Source organism: Bactrocera dorsalis, chromosome 2 (genome assembly GCF_023373825.1).
Source record: "Bactrocera dorsalis isolate Fly_Bdor chromosome 2, ASM2337382v1, whole genome shotgun sequence".
NCBI lineage: Eukaryota > Metazoa > Arthropoda > Insecta > Diptera > Tephritidae > Bactrocera > Bactrocera dorsalis.
This window is the reverse complement of record NC_064304.1, coordinates 47659495-47686364: the sequence shown is the minus strand read 5'-3', so window position 1 is coordinate 47686364 and position 26870 is coordinate 47659495. Positions and strand designations below refer to the sequence as shown.

Genomic DNA, 26870 nt, shown 5'->3' with positions numbered 1-26870 from the left:
TATCAGAAAATAATATTCAATATTATCATCAACATGTTACAAAAATTAAAGTAATTTTTTTCAAAGTTAGTCCTTTTTGAAATATCCTCTCTCTATATTTTGAAACAATTCTATTTTTCTGACCAGCTGCAAGTTGGTACGTACAAAGTTTCGTCAATACTTGCTTTATTGGGTTATTATTGGCTAATTTGATTATTATTCCACTATCCCGAACATGCGATCGAAATAACTGTCCTTATGCATCGTTTTCAGAATATCTCATTCATTTAACGCGTCTACCACAATAATATTTTCTCACTCAAATGCATATGTTGAACTTTTTGCCTGTAAAGTTACTTTTGAACGTGAAGAAAGTGGTTTCCACGCTTTGGTGAAACGAACCAACACAACAAGAGTTCGCAGAATATAAAAAGTTACTCAATAAGCACTTTGAAAGCGTTTAAAATTATACGTACCAAAAGAAAGAAAGCCAAAAATGCTGCTAGAACGCTACAAAAATAAGTCGTTTTTGCATCGGATTTGGAGAGAGGATAAAAAGTGGATATATTACAAGAAATATCAGCGAAACCTGGTAAACCAGCTAAATCAACAACAAAGCCGAATATTCATTACGTCAAGGTAAAGTATTGCATTCGAGAACGTTATAAAAACTCAACAAATTGAAGGAAGCGATTGCCAAAAACTGGACTTGCGACTAAACACAACGTCATATTTTTCCAACATGACACTGCTCGACCTCAAATTGCAAGAGAGGTTAAAAACTATTTGGAAAACACCGGCTGAGAAGTTTTTCGTCACCCGCCTCTTAGTCAAGACCTTACAACTTCTAATTACCATTTCTTCACGTCAAATGTGAAAGTTTTCCATACAAGAACTTGATTCCGATTGTTCGGTTTATATGGTTGCTATATGTTATAGTGGTCCAATATCAGCAGTTCCGGCAAATGACCAGCTTCTTGAAGAGAAAATGACGTTTGCGAAACGATATCTTAAAAACTGAGGGACTAGTTGTTATAAATACAGACGGACAGACAGACGGACACGGCTAAATCGACTAAGCTCAACACACACTAATAACCCTGTTCAGGGTATAATAAGACAGAGAAATTGCAAATGAAAAGCGAAATGTACCTGATAATGTGAGCCTAATAAGACATCACGAAATTTATGAAATTGTTAAAGTTTTGGTCTTTATCAAAAGGAGAGTTGTACAATATAAACCGTTAATACAATTCAAGAAGAATTTCAAAATCAACTTTTCCTGATATTTTCTCAGCAATTTCTCCCATTTAAGATAAAAAATTAGCGCTACTTACAATAAAAACTTCTCTGTAGCAGTATTTAATTAGTTTGCGTCGTTTTTCACCTTCTTCTGGTGACAACAAGTTTTACAACTATTTTCTTGCTAAACTCATTAGGCGCGTTGCACAAATATCGCGCAGCAAATTGACTTAATAGAAATGCTGGCACGTAATTAAAACTTGTTATGATTATGCAGCACTAGTGGCCACCAGAGCCAAGAGAGCAAAGTAAAGAAGAAGTGCATAACTTTAGCATGGAAAAGGAGACGACTGCGCTATTAAATGGCAATAAGTTTAATGGAGGCTTAGCAGTCGAGGGGCTAAGAAGAATACTGCATATTTGATTTGGCACAGGAAACACCTTAATATTTAATAAACTTTCTTATGAAACTTTCTAAGAATTTTGTCCAATCGTATATTAAACAGCTCAAAGTTTATAAATTTCATTGCTTCTTTAAACTGTTTTGCAGCAAATATGCGCCATTAAGCCTAAGAATGAAAGCAATACAATTGTGTGTAAGTTTATATTCTTTAAGACAACAGCTTATTCCATTATCCGAGGTTTTAAAGCGGTACGTTAAAATAATATTAAATACTAATTTCAACATTTTATCTTAAACTTGCTCCCTCTGAACACAATAACAAATCTTTAGCTTACCTTGTAAAGACTTTGCACGCTCAGTGTGGCTATCTGTTTACGTCGGCGTCGATTACAACGTCAACGAATCTATGAAAGAATTAAGCAGAAAGTAACAAATTAAATCAATGCCGGCAAGAAAAGTACGCTAAGTGAAAACTGAACCTAGCGACACGCGTTGACGTTAGAAACACCCTAAACCGCAGTTGATGTGCGCCACGTCGTATACGCAACATAAATAATCTACGTATAAGGCACAACAAATAAAATATGTACAGTGTGCGGCCACCCTAACCACGCACCCCTCTCGGTCGCATAGTGCAAACTAGTTGCGGCTGCCGAGTTCGTTGCCAACTGCGAACGCAAAGGAAATTAAATTAGGGGAAAATAAACCCTTCACATGGCTAAAACCAAATTTGTCGTATATTTAAAATGATTTACTTGAAACCTAACCTCACTTATAGGGAGCTGACACCATATAGCGCTGTATTCGTGACGCGAAATTCCGGCCTTAAACTGTCAATGTTGCATGCACCGAACAATGATTGTTATTATTATTATGTGCTATTATTAGTATTAATCCAACAAACGAATTTATTTGCTGCCCAAACAACGGGCATAAAACAAAAGTGTGTGACAGAAAGTATCACCAGTGCTATTGGGGCGTGTGACAGAGGCGTGTTTTCACAACAACAACAAAGTATGCCGCAACATGGCAATCAAGCCGCAGCAACTAACAAGGACAATGAATGTCAATTACCTACTTCGGTATACTTACTGGTATATAAATTTGATTTTGTGTACAAACTGATTTTGGCAAAGTTCTATGTGTGCTAGTAAATAATTTCTCTTGCGGAGCAGCAGTTGCCAGTACGTGAGAAACTGTTTACTTTAGGTGCGAGTATGTAGTGAGTATATATTATATCAAGTTCAGGCTTGCTGTTGTGCCCGCTGAGTGTGACGGTGATTTTGTTATGAATTTGTTAGCGAATTGCATATAAATTAGTTCCAGAAAAAAATATTTTGACTTTCCACATATGTTATGTAATCCATGAATTCTAATCATTAGCTTGCTACCAAAGTTAGGCCAAATATAATACTCATTAGCAGCGAACTTAAAAGGCTGAATTATACACGTCAGTAGTTAATTAGTACTTCGAAAATTTGTGATTTTCTTCTCATATATCAAAATAAAATACTACATTATATATACAATATATAGTACACTCACACATAAGGGATGTATTTTAGAAATATAGAAATTTTATCAAAAATAAATAAACTGTTCAAATGCCTTTGAATATACACGTCACTGAATATGTTGAGATAATTACCATACACACATACATTAAATTATATGCATTTCCATTGCAGTTTACGCTTGATTACATAAATAAAGGTATGCATTGATAATATAATGCTTTTAACAATACATTTAGGCATTATAAGTGTGGGCGCTTGAAAAAAATTCATATGACACTATATACAGGAGTTGAGTTGAACACCCCAATGTGGTGTGTACAAACAAACATACACATATACGCATACATACATACATAGAACACCAGCAAATTAATATTAAAATCAGAATAAAAATATTCTCACTTGATATAAGTCTTTTTTATCCCTTTACTGAAGAGGTAAGGTATTAAGGGGGTATTCTGGTCTAGACGAATGAATTTTAGGTATTTTTTAAACTAAGATAAAAAAAATTAAAAAAAAAAATTTTACTATCCATTTTTTTTACATATATGTATGTCTTTTATTGACATTTTAATAATATAAAAAAAGTTGCAAGAAAAAAAACCAAAATTCGTCGAGATACAGGCCGGTGGAGTTGGGGCTTCAAAAAAAACGGTGCGTCCTGGTTGACGTGATTTCAACCCTTATAGAGATTTAAAACACAAAAACAAGAAGATTCTTCATTAGTAAGGATGTGGTTATCGGGTTGACATTTTCAAAAAAAAAGGCGTCGACTTGAAAAAAAAAATCTTATATATAAAATTAAGTGGCAAAACTTCCTGTTCGCATACTCCTCCTAGACGGCTTGCCCGATTTCAATGAAATTTTCAGGGGTGATTGGGGTCTGTTTGGAGGGAGAAATTTAATGTGTGTATCATTGCACGTTTTGCAAAAAAAAAAAAAAATAAATGATACATCCCGCCTATACATGTATGCGAAGATCGAGACCGAACGTGTCAACTTTATTCGATTCAACCAAGCGAAATTGCGTGCTGAAGAGTACATCTATTTGAGAGACGCCGTAATGAATGATGCAAATGTGAATAGCATTGGACGTCTGACAATATTGCCAGCCACATACATCGGCAGTCCGCGCCATATGCACGAGTATGCGCAAGATGCGATGTCGTATGTGCGCCATTACGGCAGACCGGATCTGTTCATAACGTTCACGTGCAATCCCAAGTGGAATGACATCAAATGCCATTTGTTCCCCGGTCAATCAACAACTGATCGTCACGACTTAACAGCACGTGTATTCAGGGAAAAGCAAAAAGCAATGGTGGATTTAATTGTGAAACTTCGTGTTTGTGGAGAAGTTCGATGCTGGATGTACTCGATCGAATGGCAGAAAAGAGGATTACCGCATGCACACATCTTGATTTGGTTAGTTCGCAAAATACGACCAGATCAGATTGATAAAGTCATCTCAGCGGAAATTCCAGATGAAGCAATCGACCCACAATTGTTCGACGTTGTAACAAAAAACATGATCCACGGCCCTTGCGGCGCTATTAATCCAACGTCACCATGCATGATTGACAATAAGTGTTCAAAGCGCTATCCTAGAGCTTTAGTTGATGATACAATCACTGGAAATGACGGATATCCATTATATCGGCGTCGATCCGGTGAAGATGGTGGTAATTCAACGGTCATAAAAGTTCGGGATCAAGACGTTGATGTTGATAATCGTTGGGTCGTGCCGTATTCACCATTTTTGTCAAAAATTTTCGAAGCGTACATCAATGTAGAATATTGCAACTCTGTCAAATCGATCAAATACATCTGCAAATACGCAAATAAGGGCAGTGATATGGCAGTTTTCGGAGTGGCTGATTATCAGACAATCGATGAAATTCAGCAATACCAAATGGGCCGTTATATAAGCAGCAACGAAGCGGTATGGCGCATTTTATCATTTCCAATACACGACCGGCATCCCGTTGTTCTTCATTTGGCAGTTCATCTCGAAAATGGTCAACGCGTTTATTTCACTGCAGACAATATACAACAGAGCGCACACGACCACCGCGGACAACACTAACTACCTTTTTCGAGTTGTGTGAAAACGATGAATTTGCAAGAACATTGCTATATTCCGAAATACCACAATATTTCACTTGGAATCCATCATCGAAAACATTTCAACGACGAAAGCAAGGGGAGCGTGTCGACGGTTATCCAAATGTCCGTAAAACCGATGCCATAGGACGCATTTACACCGTCCATCCGAACAACGCCGAATGTTTCTATTTGCGTCTGCTATTAGTCAACGTGCGCGGACCAAGATCATTTGATGATTTGAAAAACTGTTGACGGTCAGTTGTGTGGCGACGTATCGTGAAGCATGTCAGCGATTTGCATTTGTTAGAAGATGATATGCATTGGGACACCGCACTTCATGACGCATCACTCACATCTCATCCAAAACAAATACGCGTATTATTCGCAATAATAATATCTACATGCCTTCCGTCAAATCCGCAAGAACTGTGGAATAAGTACAAAGACTGCATGACCGAGGACTTATTAGTTTTGACGCGTAATCGAGCATCGGACGCAGACTTGCTATATACATTACAAATGTATAATGATGCTTTGATATTGGTTGAAGATCTGTGCCTTACAATTGCGAATAAGGCATTAGCGCAACTTGGCATAACTGCGCCCAATCGTTCAGTGATTGATATGCTTGACCATGAGCTTCAACGTGAACAACAATACGATTGCAATGAATTGCGTGCTTTCATACAAGCGAACATTACCAAATTAAATATTCAGCAGAAAAATGCTTATGATTAGATTATACGAGCGGTTGACAATAACGCCGGTGGATTCTACTTTCTGGATGCGCCCGGTGGTACAGGGAAAACGTTTTTGATCTCTTTGATTCTTGCTACTATACGGTCACAGCAGAAAATTGCGCTGGCAATTGCTTCGTCAGGAATCGCTGCTACTCTACTTAATGGCGGCCGAACAGCACATTCTGCGTTGAAATTACCGTTGAACATCCAAGTCGTTGAAACACCAACATGCAACATATCGAGGAATTCAGCAATGGCAAAAGTTTTGCAAGGAGCTGGAATAGTTCTATGGGACGAGTGCCCAATGGCTAACAAAAAGTCATTAGAAGCATTCAATAGAACAATGCAAGATTTACGCCAAAACCAACAACTTTTTGGCGGAGCATTAGTCTTATTATCCGGCGATTTTCGGCAAACTTTGCCAGTCATTCCTCGATCAACTCCTGCCGACGAAATAAACGCATGTTTAAAGTCGTCAGTTTTGTGGAGACATGTTCAAAGGCTGACTCTTGCCATCAACATGCGAGTCCAATTGCAAAATGATCGATCCGCAGCGGCGTTTTCGAAGCAGTTGTTGGACATTGGCGAAGGCAAAATACCAATCGATGATACCGGTTTGATCACATTGCCGAACAACTTTTGTACACTTTTACAATCGAAAGAAGAATTGATTGAAAGTGTATTTCCGAATATTGTTGAATGCTATCAACGCAACGATTATTTAAGTGAACGCGCAATATTGGCACCGAAAAATGTACACGTCAACGAAATCAATTTTGCCATTCAAGAAAAACTGCCAGGAGAAGCTACAACATATACATCGATTGATAGCGTTTTGAATCAAGATGAAGTAGTCAATTATCCAACTGAGTTCTTGAATTCTTTGGATCCCCCCGGTCTGCCACCGCATCGTTTGGTCCTGAAAGTCGGTTCACCCATTATACTTCTACGAAATCTGAATCCACCGACTTTGTGTAATGGCACAAGGCTTTCAGTCAAAAAATTGTGGCCAAATTTGATTGAAGCAACAATACTAAATGGCAAGGCAGCAGGTGATGTCGTACTCTTACCACGCATTCCCATGATTCCAACGGACTTGCCGTTTGAATTTAAGCGCTTGCAGTTCCCGGTACGTCTTGCCTTTGCGATGACCATCAACAAATCGCAAGGGCAAACGTTTCAAGTGTGCGGCGTCGACTTGAAAAAATTTTTTTTTACCAAATTTTTTCGCCCTTTTCGAATTTTTTAAAAATACCTCAAATCAAAATTTTTGGAAATCCAAATCAGATAGAGCATTGTATAAAGAAGATATATACCAAATTTCAAAGGAATCGGTTCCATAGATCTTGAGATATCATGTCAATCATACCAAAAAAGTAGTTTCGAGAAAAACGCGTTTAAAGTTTAGGAGACAATTCTAGTGAACACGGACGCTACGTCACAAAATCGGCTGTGTCTCCGAAAATAAGGTAAATTTTGAAAAATCCTTCGAAGGTCATATTTTTGAGAGTCTAAAAAAGTCTAAACTTTCAAAATATGCAAAAAAATCGATTTTTTTTAAATCCTAGACCAGAATACCCCCTTAAAGAAACTGTGTTAAAGTGAAGTGTGAATTAGTCAGTCGTAGCTGGTTTTGCGAGTGGGAGTAGATCCTTGTGGCATATACTACAGTGGCTATATAGAGGAGCGCAAATTCGGTGTGGGATTCGTGATAGCAGAGTACTTCGTCACCGAGTCCTGGTATTCACCTGGGAGGATGAACGTCTAGTCACAATCTGCATCTCCACATATAGCTGATTTGCGGACACGCCCCGTCAGAAGAGAGGGACGGTCTGCAAAAGATGTCTTCTATGAGTACTTGGAGCGCGCCTAAGAGAGCTGCCTCTGCCACTATGTCAAAACTTAGCCGTGCCCCGAAATATGGTTTTCAGGAATATTCCAACATAGAAAAACTCACCAAGCTACCTGGCTGTCTCCGGATCGAAAAGCCCCTAACCAGATCGATCATGTTGTGATAGGCGGAAGACATGTCTCCAGAGTTTTAGACGTGCGTACTCTCCGAGGACCACTATTTTGTTGCCACCAAGATACGCTTTAGCCTCTGTGCAGCAAAAAGTGCACGTCAACAAAGACAAAAAAATTTCGAGGTCGGGAAGCTGCAATCACAACAGACAGCCGAACGATTTTCTACTCGACTTGCACTCCTGCTGTCTGAGAGCACTCATCAACAACTTAGAAGTGGGCGCGTCTCTTACATTTTTTGCCCACTGGTAGCAATGCTATCGTGATTCCCTGTACAAAATAGCTCCGGCTCAATTAGCACTAGCTGTGCCATTTTGATGAATTTTGTGCTTAGTTTGCCACTAACCTAAAACCTATAAAGGTTTTTGATTAGTGGCGGTTTGTGGACGTGGCAGAGTGAGTTTCAACATTTTACCCGAATTTTAACATTTCTCGTCATCCTAATCATTTATATATCTATCTCGATTAGTTTTGGGTGATACATACAACCGTTAGGTGAACAAAACTATAATACTCTGTAACAACTGGTTGCAAAAGTACATATAAATATTGTTTCTTTTAGGTTTTAAAGTTCGTGGTAATTAATAATCGTTAACGAAAGGAGTTTTTGGACATGTGGTTTCCAAGAAGAAAAAAATTTGATGTAATTTCAAAGAATTAAGATATATGCTAAAGGTTTATCATTATACCTTAAAAATTATTTCGAGCTAGGGACCACCCAGGCAAGGTGACCAATTTTCAACCACTATTTCCAGCAAATGAGACCAGATGTCAGGGACGATAATGTCATTAGTTGTTACTCCATGGCGTTCCATATTGACTATAACATATTTCTTTAAAGGAAATTTCAAGTAATATATTAATGCAATCTGCTAGTAACCACATTATTTTGAAACCATATACATTTTCGATTTGTTATACTTTTCTTTATTTACTTTTAATAGTATTTTAAAAGCATCCAATTTGATTCCAGCTACCATTACTAATTCGTATTTAATTGCCTTAACGAGCTTCAACAAAATCCTTAACTTCCTAGCTTTACGTCATCGCTCGGATATTCCTGCAATATATACCTAGATCAATGGAGATTTCCCATACTATTAAAAATATATGTATAAAACGCTAATTAAAGTGTTGCTGAACAAGGGTATTTCTATCTACAAAAACAGTTCTGGTTCGCACTCAAATGTTTTATAGAACTTTTTCAAGTAGCAAAATTATTGCAGCCGCCTGACTGCTTTTTTGCTGCACGTGTTGCCACTCCGATATTTCTTTGTTCTGCTTTGAATCTTTTTCACATTTTCGGTTTTTACACACGGCATCAGAATGATCTGCTATTTGTTTAATAAATTATTAAGTCTGCAAGCCTTAGGATATTTGTAAGAAAATAAATACACATTGCGCTCGACCTATTTGAGAAATAGTGGGTGGAAACTGGCCAGCAATTATTATTTGCATGTACCCAATATGCCTGAATGAATTTCTTTTTCTTTGCTACGTATGTCTTGAACCTGTATATTCCTCAGGAGGAGGCTACAGCGACGGAGGAAGAGGAGTGATCTCTTTGTGCGCGTACTTCTGATTACCCTCAGGGCGCTAAGGCAGATTTGTTGGTAAGAGAACTTTTTCCGAATTCATTCCTGATTCGCAGAAATTAGAGATTAACGTGCTGCCAAGGTGCTTAACTCACTCATTAACTCGCTTGGCTTAGTCCACCTCCTATACCACGATCTTAATTTATTTGCCTTTAATTAGACATATTTAGTCGCATTTCCCCGAAGGTCTTATTTGCACATTGCTGAATTGCCTGCGAATACCACCTAAATTTCCTTTACCGTGAGAGTTTATGCCTATGTAGTTTAATTGCTTTGCGATATATGCATTCAGATATTTTTATCTGATAGCACGACACACTCTTACTTGTGAGTGTGCGTGTAATGATCAACTGCGCAGTGAACCACTTCATCATAAATCACGTGATTTATATCTTTACCATTCATAATGATTTAAGGTGGGTGTGTGCTGTTGGCAAATGGTTGTCTTGATGTAAGAGCCATTAACTTTTTTTCCATTTTGTTTGCATACCAGTGAGAACGCGCCGTAAATACATAAACACCTGCGAAGTAATATCACCAGCGTACGTAAATGAAAGGGCACAAATCGCGTATTTTTAAGTTCCAAAGAAATGGGAAAAAGTGAGGCCGAGGTAGCCTTTATTCGAATGGCGACCAAATAAAAGTTTCGAAACTGAAATTTTCTTAGCAAAGTGCATTACATATGTGCAAGAAATAATAAAAGACTTGCAGGTGCTTTAGATTTTCGTTATCTGAGATAATTGTTCCATATGAAAAGCTACAATTTAAATAAAGACAATTTTAGAATTTTAAAGAAATTTATGAAATACATACATATGTACATATATAATTCTCTTGTGTTAACGAAAATATTTTTTCTGGGAAAACAATTTTAAACAAAAAAAAGTAGTCTTTTGACGTTTATCTGGGATTTACGCTATCTGAATCCTTCGTAAATAATATGTACAGAGAGAGAGAGAGAGAGTGAGTACTGAAACTAAACGAAGTACAGATCCAGAAGGGTCTGTAACGAAGGAAAACAACAAAGTTCGACAAAACCGAAGTCGCTCTAAAGACATTTTGAAGGCTCAAAACCAGATAGACAGACACAATTTTTTTGTCATGGTGACAATTTTTACGAAACGAAGTCAGTAACGAAACCCGGTAGCATCATTATGGAAAAAGACCCAATTTTGTTTTTACTCAAAGGCAAAAATTGAATATAAAATCGAAATAACTTCCGTCTCGAACTAGAACATGAATAACTTTCACTCAGTGAAAAGCAATAATTGTGGTACCATGTTGCCCCAATTCTAAAAATATGACATAAAAGTACTACACTGTAGATATAAAACTTAAAACGTGTATATAAAATAAATATAAATATTGTTAAAATAACAAACTAAGAGAATCAGTAAAAAATTAAGAAAAATAACGCTCGAGTTGCTACCTCTTTGAAAGGTGTTAGTTCAAAATTAGAAAGAAAATCTGAATTTGATTTTCTAAGTAAATAGTGTACTGCTTAAAGATGAAACAGATTTTTTTTATTTGCTATAAATTTATGTCAAGTCTACAACAAAGTAAAAAATTGATATTTTCGTAAAATAAGGTAGCGAATATAAGTATTACTAGGTACCATTAGTAAATAACTGTATAAGGAAAATTATGAATCAAAACTGTTGTTATGCATGTTCCGATATAGTATTTCTTATGTGTTTTCTTGATATACAGTTGTAGCTACTAAAGGGAATTCATTAAAAAGAAAAATATTTGATACATCTTAGCTTTTATATTACTGATTTAATCAAGTTTGTATGAGTTTAAATAGATTATTAATATTATTATATTTAAAATAAATTTAAAAAATGTTAAAGGAAAACAGAACAAAATGCTTTACAATATATTGAAATGATAAATGTTTATTTTTGACCTGATAAATTGATTTATGGCAAATTATTCATTCGACTTATTACACGAGTACTCCGCTAACATGTTGCTACAAAGTATAAACGTTATGTTCACACAACGGCTTTTTTAACAAATAAAATCGACATTAATGGAGAGCTATAAAATACTAAAATGGCAAGACGAGTTGAAATCCAGGTGACTGCTTATCCGTCCGTTCAACTGGCCTTCTAATCCTATACATGTACTTCAGAAATGACGCCACCAAACTATTTTGATATTGTTATGCTATAATATTAGGCATTAAATGGGCTACAACAAGTTCTACTTCCCTTATGTATACCACAATTTTAATTTCCACCTAATTCGTTTTTAAATCGTGTATAAATCGAGATCCAACTATCATTAAATAAAGCTTTGCAAAAATAGTACCTTTGAGACAAAAGCTGTTGATTTCAGACCATAATCTTATAATAGGGCCAATACTTCTTCCAGCGCCAAATGTATATCTAAATACTACATATAAATATATGACCTATGCTTTATGTTAGATTCCAATAAGATTGTGACCTATTCCTAGTTTTCGAGTAACTGAACTTTTTCGTAAAATTGGTTAATACAAAGTTTTACCAACTTCCTATTTAGATTTTTGCAAGTTTCGAGAGTATATAATGTTCGGTTATACCCGAACTTAGCCTTGCCCTAATTGTTAATTTTTGTTTTTGTATCATTCATTGACTATGAGTTCTGGTGAAATGTGCATTGTTTGAAAGCAAACATATTTCATATTCTCCGAATCTCATTTAATACTTTATTTATTCGAATTTAATTCCATACGGTTATTCTGTTGAACTGTCATTTGATCGATAAAACTGAAAAGAAACAGATTGTCATTCATCCTCATTTATTCATAACTGTACAAAGGCAACTTTAACGCAGCTGTCAAAATGATAAAACGCGCCTATCGTTTCACACTCACGAACATTTCTGCGCTTAAAAACCGTTGTAAATACCTACAATCATTGACAATAACAAAGGAATTACACACATAAACAAAAACACATATTCGAATGAGGTTACGAATGCAAACAATTTTCAACGACGGAATGATACGTTTCTTTTATTGCTTACATGAAATGACTTCAGCCTACACACACAGACACATACACGCGTTCTGGATGTGCGCTCGCATTGTGGCGCTGTCATTACCTGACATTTTGCCGTGATTGTCCTTTCGTTTTACCTTAATGTATTTAACGGAAAAGTATGCATAAGCACATTTTTTGAATGCGCTTGTGACAGCACGCGAAACAGGCGAAGCAGCGTGTAAAGCCATTACAATGTCACTCATACGTCATGTACGACTATTTATTGTTTACCACCATACCAAGAAACACTTATATCCATATGTGGGGGTAATGGGAGTGTAAAATCTACCAATGGAATTCAAGTGCCAAATAAATTGTGTGAAGCGAAATAAAACTGCTGTTTTATAGTTCAGGCAATCTTTCAGCATAGTTTTTGCTCCATGTGATACATCGAGAATATTTCGTTGGAAGCGGAAAAATAAATTGTAATGTAGCAAGCAAAAACATTAAAACAAACAAATTACAATATTTCAAAAACGATTATAACCCAACTAAAAAAACATTTGATAGTTTCATTTTATTAAGCATTGCATGTATATACATATACATATATATTTTTTTTTTTATATTATTATTTTACTCATATAAAATGAGTGTAAATGTGGTATGTAGAATACGAGTATCAAGGGTAAAAGCTTTGTGTTTATTTGAAATTATTTGTGAAAACATTTAGAGTACTTTTCAAGAAACTCAAGGAAAAACTTATGCCATCGAATCGCGTTGAGAAACTCTTAAGATTGCAGGAAAAAATAGGAACAGGTCGGAGTACAACTGTAATGTTTCTATTTATTACTTGATGACTATACCTTACCGGTGACTAACAATCCCTGGTCAACTATTACAAAATCTTTTCCACTTCAAGGTAAATTAGAAAAAGTCTAAGGACTAATCAGTAAACTTCATCTGTAGATATTACAACTGGTTATTATCTAATCGACCCGCACGGGGAAGGTTAAAAACCGTACTGGAATCCATTTAAAGAAGTTATTTTGAAGAAGACAACGTTGGAGACTTCTTCTGAAAGATCAGTGCTTAAACAGTTTTTGTTCACACACTTGCAAATGTAGAAGTAAACCGCCTAAACATATTGCTGATAAATACAATGCGCGTCATCAAAACATGAGATGAACCGAAAGGGCTTTGTCAGTCATATTACCTACACCGGTCCGCTGAGGTACATAAAACTACTAATTGACTATGAATCGCCGAAGCGCTTTAAGCCGATAACAGGTTTGTTGAGGCGGCTTTTGTCAGTTTGGGCTATATCTTGTGGTTTGGCGAAGGTATGACTGCTGAAATGTTTCAACCTCTCTCACTCAAAAGCCATAGAATGGAGAAGAAAGTGCCTGAATATTTCGATTCCACCCTCTTCCATACGCTGAGCTGAATTTAAAGCCTTTCGGTATGAATGTTTATTGGACAATATCCAACTATATGGTATAACTCCAGATTGAAGCATACGTCCATTATATATACAAACATACATACATGCCTTTATTTGACCAGCTCGCAGCTATTTGAAAGTATTTACGACAATTAATATCCCATAAAGTTGCCATGATAAAATATTAATTAATTTAAGAACACACTCACTGAGAATTTATTTCGATGACTGCTCGTGCAACCGCAGCAGTTTGTTTGCATTAAGGAATATTTCACCGGCAAATAACGTAATGAAAATCGGAAATGTATGTATGAAACACACTGAAGTCTACGCGTGCTCGGGTGCGTGTGTGCGCACATTCAGCACTGGTCAGGTGAGCCGGCCGGCCATTCGTGTGCGATTTATTTATGGCCACCTCTGCGGAAGTTTATGCGTAGCACGACGACACACTCATACAAAAAAAGGAAAACACATGCATAAGCGCGTATAAAAGTTGGCATTCAGGTTACGAGAGTCTGCTGGGATGGAAGACAGGATTGGTGCGCATATGTGGAATTTTGGTATACTTCTAAATGGATGTTTCAACAGTGGTTCTTTTTCAAATAAATACTCCAGCAATAACCAAAAATAAAAAACCATTATTTAATTATTCTCATTATTGGAGAAGTAATTGCAGATAAAACACATTTTTTCTCGAAAAAAAGAAAAACTAGACTAACTCATTCTAACCACAAGATCTAAAAAATAAGCTCTTAAATAACTAAAAATTAATCTAGTTAACAATTCGGCTTCAAATAAGTAGATTTTATTGCATATTTTATTTCTCATTTGAAATAAATAGCAATTTCTACAAATTAAATAACACTAAAAGATAGTGTCTAACGAACCCACTAAACTTCCACACCGTATCAAATAGGTGAAAGTTGTATTCCCTCAAAAGCTATTCGCCTCTCTCCTGAGTGCCTTAATGTTGCCACGTGTAAGGTCACGCAGCTCTCCAAGCGCTTATTTTTCGTCACAAATTTTCGCTTGACACCCCTTTGAGTGGACAGTAATATGAGCGTCTATAAATTTGCATAAGACCTGCCTACTCTTTTGTCCCTGTCACTAGAGACGACTAGCACATTTGCATTTCTAACTGAATTATGCCATGCGGCAAGTGACTTATTTTTACGGTTGCGGTCGCATCGCATTTCGTTCTAAGTTGTTGTTGTTGTTCATGATGACTTCAGAAGAGCCTAGTTTTAACAATTTTTGGCAAGTTTGTTCTGCTTTTTGTTTCGTTTGTTTACAGAAGCATTACATCAGCCCAATGCTTTTTGGCATTACAGCGCGTGAACTGCTTGCTTTCGACTGACAACGAAAGTATCAACAAAATCAAATTTGAGTCTTTGGATTGCATTGTGCGAAGCTGTTCCAGTGTCGTACTTAACCTTATTCCTGCTACTTGCAATCAACAAATTGACACCCTACTCTGAGTGGCTTTTAACCCTAAAGGAAGACCATTCAGGATTTGTGTTTAATGTTTTTGCGGTTTTGGCTTATATATGAATGACACAGCTGTGAGGTAATATAGCATTAAAATTAAGAGTTTTGAGATGCACATTATTCCCAATTCGATTTTTCTATTTTCAGCGAATTATTTGACGAAGTTTGTGCGCATTTTCCAACTTTTCAATGCTGCTGTCGGTTTGCTGCTTTTCATGGATACCCCATAGATACAATATGTATTTTAATGAACATCTATAATATCAAATGTCAAAAAATAACAAAGAGAAGTCACTTCGACAACAGATTTTGCAGCTCACAATACATTAACCTGGATTAGTTCAATTTGGTATCTGGGGATTTAAACATATGTATATTTCATGTAAATGATTCCGAATGAAAATAAGCTAAGTAATCAAAACCTTGTCGCTCACCTGGTATTGGTCGATACTAATCAATATATGATTTATAAAATCTGCTCAATGAAAATCAACACCTTCAGCAAGAGGGGTTTCGTCGTATATTTATATGTATACCGATTCCATCCACAAACAAACAAGTCTAGCAATATTTCTCGTAATACGACAACATTAATAAGATATCTTACATATTGTATACAGTGAATCTAGAGCACAAAATTGTGAACAAATTTCAGTTTCATACACTTTTGGACCCGGTTGCATTATAAACCTTGCAGATGCTCATATTAATGAATGAGCGATTTTCAGTTTTACTGCTTGCCAATAACACTTTTTAAGTTCGGTATCTTTGTGATGAATGAACTATCAACTACAAATGCAAGTAAGCTCAAAGTGGTTAGTGATAAATGAAATTTCTATTAAAGATAGACGGTAAACATTCATTTACAACTATTATAAAAATACCCTATAAGGTCTTTATTCTGCTAGCTTGGGTTTTACAGCAGCAGCAGCTATATGCTATAGTGGTCTGATATCGACGGTTTCCACAATTGAACGGCTTTTTGAGGAGTAAAAGATGTGTGAACTGAAACTGAGTGACTACTTCGCGTCTGTATAAACAGATAGGCATGACTAAATCGACTCAACTCGTCACGTTGATCATTTATAATTTTGCAATAGGTTTAGACAGCAATTCAAACATACTCCAAGAGTCACCAGTGCATCCCGGTTTGGTGCGGTTTATGGGCCGGCGGTCATTTGGCCGTACTTCTTCCATGATGATCAAGACCGGCACGTTGTGAATGTGAATGTGGGGAAATCGCTACCGCTCAATGATAACCGATTATTTTAGCTCCAATTGGATGATACGGACTTGGAGAATATGTGGTTTTAACAGAGCGGTCCCACAAACCACATATCGAATCTCACAATTGATTTATTGAAAACCAAGTTTGGTGAATGTGTTATCTTACGAAATAGCCCAGCCAATTGGCCGCTTCGGTCTTGCGATTTGAGGCCGTCAGACTATTTTCTGTGCTACGTCAAGTCTATGGTCTATGCCAACAAGCCAGTGACGATTGATGAATTTCGTACGAATATCGAAAGTGAAGTTGCAGCAGTATCGGCTCATTTACGCTTGAAGACTGTCGAAAATTGGGTTCAGCTTCTGGACTTCTGCAAGCGTGCCCTTGGTGGTCATGCAAAAGAAATCGAGTTCCATACATAACGGCTACGAATGTACTTTCACAGAATAGAGAATATTATATGCATTTTATTCCTGCTATGCAAACTTTATATATCTTCTTACACCCGACAAAATACTCTATAACACGCACTTTTTTAAGATACCTTGCTGACAAAGTTTTTCGAGAAACACGGTAGTTTTGTTTTATTTGTAAGTTTAAATTGAATGTTTATTAAGTCTAGACCTTTTGTCCAAAAAAATTCATTTTATCTACTTCGCCTGAGGAGGCTTTGTGTCTATTCTGTCTATAGAACCTTACTTGCAACCTTGATAACTTGCAGTCTTTGGGAGAAGCTTATTACTCAATGGTCTCCAAGTACCAAATATTAATTTCAAAATTATTTACTAGCGAAATTTAGTTCAGCTGAAAGAATACATAAATGTGAAATAATCGCATACTCTGAGTCTACAATACTTTCATAAACACTTTTAGTTATTCTTAAATTTTTTACCTCTGGAATAGAAGTAGTAGAAATGAAATAAAAAATAATTCATGGTTGGAGTCAAAAGGTGCTTACCACTGTATAACCTAAAATGTTTAACTCATTCAGCAACCTCTTAGTTTATGCGTACCATATTGCAAAATTTCTTCAATATCCGGAAAAATATATGTATGTTTACCTGTGCTTCGGTTTAAGTCCGATTTCATTTCAGTATTGGCCATTAAGTAAAATATTGCCTGCAAATAAGGATAATTATTTTATTATTTCATTAGTAGCTAACGATTTATTAAACAATTTACAAGGTATAACTTTACGTGAATATTTTGAGTAAGAATTGAATTTAATTTTTCCGCTCTTTTGAGCTTTCCAATTCACTTGAGTGTACGACGGCGGTGCGAACATTTATGTTAAACTGCAAATGACACTGAATAAAATATATTTAGTATACACAGTAAATGCATAAATGCACTTGAGCAAATAAACTCCTCAGGGAAGAAAAATTATGGAAACAAAAGGAAATAACGAGAAATACTCATAAAGCTTCCTCAGTGTGTTCTTCAAGCAGCATTGTACAAGCTGACTGCTGCCATTGTGTTTTTATCTTTCACAAGTGCACACAAACAAACACGAGCACACTCTTCAATTTTCATAAGCGACAGATGTGTATACTATATATGTATATGTATGTGTCTGCAAAAATATGTCACTCATACGCACCGTCGGCTATTGTGAAGACTGATTGTTAAGAATACAACCGTAACTGTCGCTGTGTTCAAATGTGCATCGATGTAAGTGATTTCTACACACTGAATTATATAGGTAAAAAACACACCAACGTATGAGCAGACAAATTACCTGTTAGGAAAACGTTTAGTTTGCACCCCAAAGGAATGTTTAAAGGTTATGTTTATGAATATCTACTCTTTTATGATATTTTGGAGCTATGAGCTTAATCCAATATTTCTTATATCTGATGTTAAGCCATTTAGAAAGTTATAAGCGCATCCAAAGCTTTTCAAAACAGAGTTCTTCATAAAAAAAACTTAATAAAGGCATGTGAGAGAAAGTATGTTAACATATAACTTAAACAAATCTTAACTCAACCCCTAACCAATCTTCCCAAGATGGCTAAATCCATCATCGCTCTTGTTCCACCATACTTTTCCTATTGGCAATCAATTTTGCCGCTACATGCTTTTACATCCATATACATATACGCTTGTAAGTATTATTTTTCTTAACTTTGTCTCATTTTATTAATTATTTTGTGTTTTTTTATTTTCTTTCATTTTTGTTTACTATATAAATGACGGAAAATTGCGTTTTAATTATGGTATGAAATTTTACACTTGCACCTAACCCTCGAAGCATGAAGTGAGATAATGGCAGATGAGGAAATCTTTTATAAAGTGAAAACAAAAATTATGAAATAAAGATAATTGGTGATTTTGATATGCATATAAATTTAGCTTACTTACAATGCCACACATGATTTATTTAAAAGTTGTAGATAGTTCAGTACTAGCTTAAGGTATGGGGCAAGTAGGGATAGAATAAAACAATATTTAATGCAGAAATTAATATGTGGGTATTAATAAAAAATTATTTAATTAATAGAATTGCTGTTGCTAAAGATATTACCGTCAAATCATCACGAAGGCTAATCGAAAAAAGTGAAAAAACTCGTCGAACTATCATTTCTTATTATAACGATATACATAACAAATTCATTCACAAAACCAAAAAAAAACAATCAGGAAAGTATCTGATGCGAATATCAAGCACGATATTTGGCACAAAACGCAATTGACTTCGTGTGAAATAGAACTTTCCCATTACAAAAACGTCTTATAAATATTTCTTTAAATGAGGCAGATAGCCTGTGGTAAAAGCTAGACAGTGGAGGATAAAGTTTCTAGATGACGCCAACTTATCTTTCTCAATGCAACATTGACAAGTTACAACGGTGTGAACCTTGCTAAGATCTAGCAGTTCAATGGATCTTTTACGTTTCACTCTGGGCCAGAAGGCTTTCGCAACCCCACAAGATTGGTGACCAAAGGTTGCTTAGCTCGTGCCAGGCCCTTAGATACAGAGCTCAACTGTATGAAGACAGGTGAATCTCTGTCGTTCTCATCCTGATTAAATTTGAATAAAGGTGCATTATTGAAACCTCATCTGCTTTACAGTTTCTGATAATTCCGCTATGGAAAGGCATCCAGACAACCTTATTATCAAAGAAACTTGATCCTAGTGAGGTCATGCACTCCTTTTCTAGCATTGAGTTCGCTGACAACCGCACTTCGGGGAAGTTCCTCTGCTGTTATCTTGATGACTGCTTTTACCGCTATATTGACACTACATATAGAGGAAGCATTTTCACTAAGTCTAGCTGGTATGGTTTTGTTTGCTACACGTGTGTATTTAACCTTTTACGAACGGTGTCATAGCCAAAACATCACTTTTCTAAAATCAAGTCTGGTTGCTTAGATTTGAAAATTTTCACTTCAAAAGAAAATAATTGCAACATAACATTGATTTAATCATCATTAAAAGTGAGGATAATACTCTATTTAATATTACAGATAAAGCGTTTAAGCTGTCCACATTAATGGTGTTGCACCATCGTTAAAATAGTCTTTATGGCTGTCTAATCATCAATGTCCACATAAATGTATCACCAACAGCGATTCCGAATTAGTTACGATTTTATCAGAAAATCATCCCGCTCAATCACTAGAAATGCATTCCATGTGCGTGCTTACCAAATAATTTATGCTATCAGCAAATTAAAAACGTAATGTTAATGCGCTTATATTTGACGTATAGTATAACGACAGCCCAGGTAGGCGCAACACACTCACGCACTTCTATTTACAACACACACTCACATGGACACATTTCGTCATCACCAATAACCAAAATTATAATTTTTGCACTCTCAAAATCAATAGCAACTAAGCCCGCTGTAATGCGCTCGCGTTAACCGCCTGTCAGGCCCGCCCGTAATCCACTGCGTATAAGTAACATTTTACAGGCAGCTGGATATGAATTCACGTCACGTACACGAGCACGCCTGCACATCGCCGCTACATTGGTTTGGCAAAAATTTGTCATAAAGTTATAATATATAAGGTAAAAAATAAAGATGAGAAATTCAATTCGCTGCCGATGATTGAGTGATCAATTAAGTATTGCAATAAATTTAATTGCTTTACTAGCTGAAGTGCGCCGGTAAAAACGTAGCATTGCTTGCGCGCATACATCAAACTTACAAAAAAAGTTGCATTTTTGTAAATAGAAATATGTGAATGAATATATTCATCAAATCGTTAAAAAATATTTTCAAATATTTTCTAAAAAAAAATACTGCTGTATTTAAATACAATTTTGTAATAAATAAAATTAAGCGGCCTGTACATAGCTTCGCTAAAAATCAATCAATTGAATGTTTGCTTGCGTTCGCACATGGGAATAATTATTAGACAAATATTTATCAGTCCATTTTTACACCTCCGCTGTTTCAATTAGCATGTGCGTACTTGTCCATTTAATCGATTTATTAACCAACCAAACCGAAAAGAAATAGTTTAAATGCACGCTCATTACATTGAATTTCTATGGGAATTTGTTGGTGTAGTAAGTGAATAAACTTCTTTGATTTAAGGTAGTATTCTGGTAACTTGGGTTCAAAAAATTGAAATTTTTTTTTACTTAATTTGAAAGTTCAAGTAAAAATTTCAGATAGAAATTTGAAATATTTCGGGAGTTATAACGAGTTTCCTAGAGCGCCTCGGATTACTTTTTCTCGGAGTTGTGGAACTTTAAATGCTTTTTTCTCAAAACATTGTTTTCTGGTCGGCCCGGGTCCTAACTTTTTTTTTACTGAACCGATTGCCTTCAAATTTTAACAGGCTGTTCTACACACTTATGGTTCTCGTCGGAACTAACGAGCATTTTTTTCACCCCTAACTTTTTTTTACAACCCTTTCTTTGCTAAAATAAAAAGAGTTTTTTTTCAAAGTCCGCCATTTTATTATTTACTCTTGAAATTTAACTTCAGTGGTTCCGACCAGAATGACATGTCTCTAGAGTAAGAATAAAAAAGAATATTTGATTTATGATAAATGAAAACACTCTAAATATTCAAGATAATTCATTTTTATTTTTCTATAAAAAACCACCCTCCAAAGAAGTCATTAAAATAGGCATTAGTTACCAGACTACTATCTTAATTAATAACTACTGGTTTCACCAAAACTAAATTTCGCCACATTTTATATGCGAGTCTTAGCTGGCCTAGTGGAGAATTAGTCGAATTTATTCGAATCGAAAATTTAAACATTAGTTAAAAATTAATCAGAAGGTATTTAGAAATTTCGAAAATATTGCAATAAACTGTCCTTTTATAGGTTTGGCTAGTTATTTTACCACATTCATTACATTGCTCCTTCGTTTTGTTCAAAATCAAATCGCTCAGTTTTAATTTTTTTTTAATTTCCGTAAGAGCAGCTCAAAATCTCTTTAATCTTTTATTTAAAGAGTGTTTCTATTATGTACCGTTACGTATCTTGACCATGCTTGCAACGTTTCAGGTAAAATGAAAAAGAAACAGAAACAGGGAAATGCCTTAACGAATAAAGCATAATGATTTTGATCGTTTAGTTTGTATGACACCTATGTGATATAGTAGTTTGATATCCTAAAAATGCACAGCTGCTACCTTGAAAACTCAGTAATTAGGTCGTATATATACAGACAGACTATTAGTGACTCTCTACTCTTGTACAATTCCCAGAGGTAATCTTGAGACTGAAATTATGGAGTGTACACTTCTCCAGCCTGCTGAATGGCAGTGAAAGCATAACGCCAGGAAATGGCGAACCCGAATTGCAAAGCGACGACGATGGAGCAGACGTTCCATTGCCCGACCATGAAGAAGTTCGAAATTGAAAAGTAAAGTCCTCTCTCAACGAACAAAAATTAAACTCTATAAGTCACTCATTATTGCTTTTCTGTTATTTGGTGCAGAGGCATAGACAATGACAACATCTGAGTTTTCTAGAGAAAGAAAATTGATAGTCCGTTACGCATTGGCAACGGCGAATATCGTATTCGATGTAACGATGAGCTTAACGATTTGTATGAAGATATTTTCATAGTTCAGCGAATTAAAAGGCAGCGGCTATGCTAGTTAGGTCAAGTCGAAAGAACCTGACTTTGGTTGGAAAGCGAAAAGAAAAAAACGACTGACGCTTTGTTGCTCGGTTATAACCGCGTAAGCGATGTCTACGCCAATAAAGAAGAAGAAGACTCCCTACATCGTATATTTAGCTTCATTTCTACACGAACGAAAATTCGTATCACGAATGCGACTGCTTTAGCTTAAACGCGTGATTTTATTTTTAATTATACATATGTACTTATATCCCCAATATCTTTTTTCATCGAAACGGTATTAGCAGATAACAACTCTCGGGTCTATTGGTAAATGAGAATGAATAATGGATTTCAAAAACACTTGTCGTCGTTATTTGTGTATTTATAAAAATGTTTTTAATAGTAAGTAAATATATGTACATATATTACGAGTATCTATGTATATAAAAGAAAGTCGTGTTAGTTACACCATTTATAATTTAAGAACGGCTGAACCGATTGGGCTGAAAATTGGTAGGGAGGTGGCTTAGAACCAGGGCAAGAACATAGGATACTTTTTCTCTCTTTATGTTAAAATTCAATACAATTCATAAATACAAAAATTATATTTCAAATCATAAGCATAAGCATTGTTCGAAAGTCACGGAAGAATAATTTGAAAATTTTAGTCACTCAAAAACTATAAAAAAATGGCATTGACATTTTCGTCGTCAAGGCAATGCGGCTACTACTAGATTATGAGCGAAGGACGCAAATGCATTCATAACAAACCAAACGCGATATCTAGCATAAAAATATAGCACAATAATTGGAGTGTTGATAAAAAGGTCTATTATAATTTGAGATATACAGAAATCTTTTCGAAGCATTGCACAGTGCAGTGCAATATTTTAACGGGAACGATGAAGTATATGCATACAATTTCGAACTGATTCTTCCTAAAAATAATACAATTGCTATATATTTGGAATAGTATAATGGAAGTTCCTCCAAGCACACAATGAAATGGATTAAAACTGGCTAACTAACACAAGTTGCTTCACCGAAAATGCCATATCTCCTTAACTAATAGAAATCATGTAGAAGGTATTAGTAGTACTACCTATGTATCAGCCACAGTAAAACGTGTCTCTAGTAGTTAATAGAGTATATATGCAAAAATTTTATTATAGTTGTTACCATCTACCGATTTTTTGAACGAATTTCATGGATTCACATCGAAAATATTAATTTACGATGAGGGAAAATTTTCCAGTTTTTCCCATGTGAAACTCGCGATAAGAAAAACACAAATTTTTGAATTTTTCCATGGAAATGACGTTCACGGGAAGTTTACGATAAGGCTGATTATGTTACAGCCTAGTCGAACGGAGTTGGGGCGACCACGCGGCTGCCAAGGTGCAAATAAAAAGGGAGAGGCCGCATTTTAATTATTATTTTTAAACAAAAGAACACTTATTATGACATAACTATATACGTAAGAGTTAGACATAATTCACGCGACTTTTTGTATACAATTATATGTTTTGTAAAAACGTTGTACATTACTTTGTTCTGTTATTAATAGTATTCGCAGCGCACTCGATATAAGGAATTTTTAAGGTTTTTACATATTGGGCTATATAATATTATAGTACTTTTAGTAAGCATCCCCTTTTTTAATTAATATAGCCTATGCTCGTCAATGTAGCTTCCGAACGGTGAAAGAAGTTTTCAAATTGTTTCGGTAGTTTCGGAGTTTTTATATATATGTGTAGGTATTGATTAAATTGTAAATATCTCTTGACCATGAGTGTAGATAAGACTTTATTTCAGGAACTTTGTTGCTTGAACATTACGTCAAAATAATCGAGAAAACATGGAATTGGAGAAATAATAGTAAAGCCAAAAGTGTAAGTGTGTACCATAATTGTAAGATGCAAACAAATTTAACAGTGCACGTAACATTAACCTGGCTATTTGCGAAAATATCATATATAAAAGTCAGATAAGTGACCAAGTACGAAAAACTATTTCACGAAAAAAGTAAAAACTTAAAAAACCTTCATACTCCACTGACAAGTCTTAATATTATTATGATCCCGTTTTTAATTTGGTTTGAAGTACCGAGAGTTTCATGAATCTCCATCTCCTGTCGAGATTCACCTGATAAAGTTGGTTACAAAACCAAAAAAAATTCCAATTTTGGCCGGTTTTAAAGCTTTAAAGCTATAAAGAAATTTAAAATACAGAATTATTAAGCTTACATTTGGGTTATGTACGGCAAAATATATGTTCAGACTTTCATTTCTAACATTCCACAAATCCCGAAAATTCAAAACATGCTTTCGCAACCGCGCTGGGAGGGCCAAATGCCAAACTTTAATGTGGAAAACCACTTTCACAGAAATTACCTTATTACGGTGTGTACATTTTAGTGAGTACGACAAACATTGCACAGTCACACAGTACACAGTACGTAACATATCGATACGTTCAATGAGATTTTTTCCGAACTTTGCTACCAGGAAGGCTCACATCGGCAAACACGGGTGCAAGCAAAGCATACCCGAAAGTTTTGTATGTGGGTACGAGGCATGGCGTGCAAATACATTTGGGCGAAGTTCTGACTGATTACTCCTACATATACCCATATATAGATTGAAATTTACAGAGTTGCATGCCATCGAACGCACACATGCTCACAGGCAAATCCTGTGGTTTTCACATATGGAGCGTAAAAATTCCGTATGCAAATTTAGACAAACATTTTTCTTTCCCTGCCGTTCCAATACTTGAATATTCAGTGAGAAATTGGAGTAAGAAAATGTTTGCGTGTGAACTGACGTGTGTCAAGACTTATCAGATGTACTTAAGTGTAAACATTTACACACGCACCCACACATCCTAAGCGAGTCACACTACAGCTGTGTGTGTGAATACTTGCAATTTTATTGACATTTCTCTATTTCTTATCGCCTCACGGGAAATCAACCTCCATATCTGGAACATTTAATCGCTATACTATCAGCATATGGGAATCACTTGCTTATTTACCTACAATAATTTACGTTTTATAATATTTTTGGTTTCCAAAAGTTCGTACGATGACTTGCTAATGATTTTTCTCTGCTGCAAATTTCGCTTTTACTATTAACATCTGGTGGCCTGCGTTTTGTTAACTTTGAAGTGTCTATTTATGACCAGATATTATATTTTAAGTTTGTTAACTCACAAATCCGTTTTGTGGTTCATTTGAATATTACCAAATCGTGTTACAGGAATAATTTACTTCAATTTATTTTTTAGATTAAACACATGCTACAAAAACAACAATCAAAGAAGAGGCGGATGATTTCAATCCAAAACTCTTAAAATATTACTACTGATACAGAGTATCACTGAAAAAATAATTAATTTACATAGAGAAATATTATATTGTCAAACAAATACCAACTAAAATAAGCCAAACAAATTACGCTATTAAGAGAATTCCAGCAATCTTAACGGTAATTACATAAATCCACCGCCTCTGTGATCAAGAGATAAATTTGTTGACTATCGTATTAGAGCTTCAATTAATTGTATCGATAGTATATATCTATCTAAATAATTCCCTAAAAGTATTTTTCCAAATTCAAAACCTTAATGAGTAGAGTGAGTGATTAATGGTTAATAAGGAGTTTTTTGTCAAAAAATCAGTGACAAGCGTCGACCGATGACACGGCGCATTATCGTGCAACAGGCGCCAGGACCCTGCCTCACGGTATTGTGGTCGAGCACGACGAATGCGTGACAAAATACGCTTCATAACACCTAGGTAAAACACAGTATTAATCGTTTGGCCAGGTGGGACAAACTCTCGGTGTACAATACCCTCGGAATCGTAAAAACTAATCAGCATTGTCTTTATTTTTGACTTCTGAAGACGACTTCTTTTCGGTGCTGGCTCTCGTCCTCACGACCTTCTTGGAATCGCTTAAACCACTCATGCACATTACTACGGGATAGGCACTGATCACCATAAACTTTTTTCATTATTTAAAATGTTTCAGTAAACGTTTGCCCAAGTTTAAAACAAAATTTAATATTTGCTCTTTGGTCAGTTACCCAAT

General features: G+C 35.6%; 1 protein-coding gene across 1 annotated transcript in view; it reads right to left on the bottom strand.

Moving 5' to 3' along the window:
• The window catches only part of LOC105225795 (cGMP-specific 3',5'-cyclic phosphodiesterase), a 94553-nt gene that overhangs the window by 40542 nt on the left and 27141 nt on the right, over positions 1 to 26870 (bottom strand). Inside the window, exon 2 of the mRNA XM_011204422.4 lies at positions 17795 to 17852. The gene's annotated coding sequence lies outside the window, so the exon portion shown is untranslated. The remainder of the gene's footprint in view (positions 1 to 17794; positions 17853 to 26870) is intronic.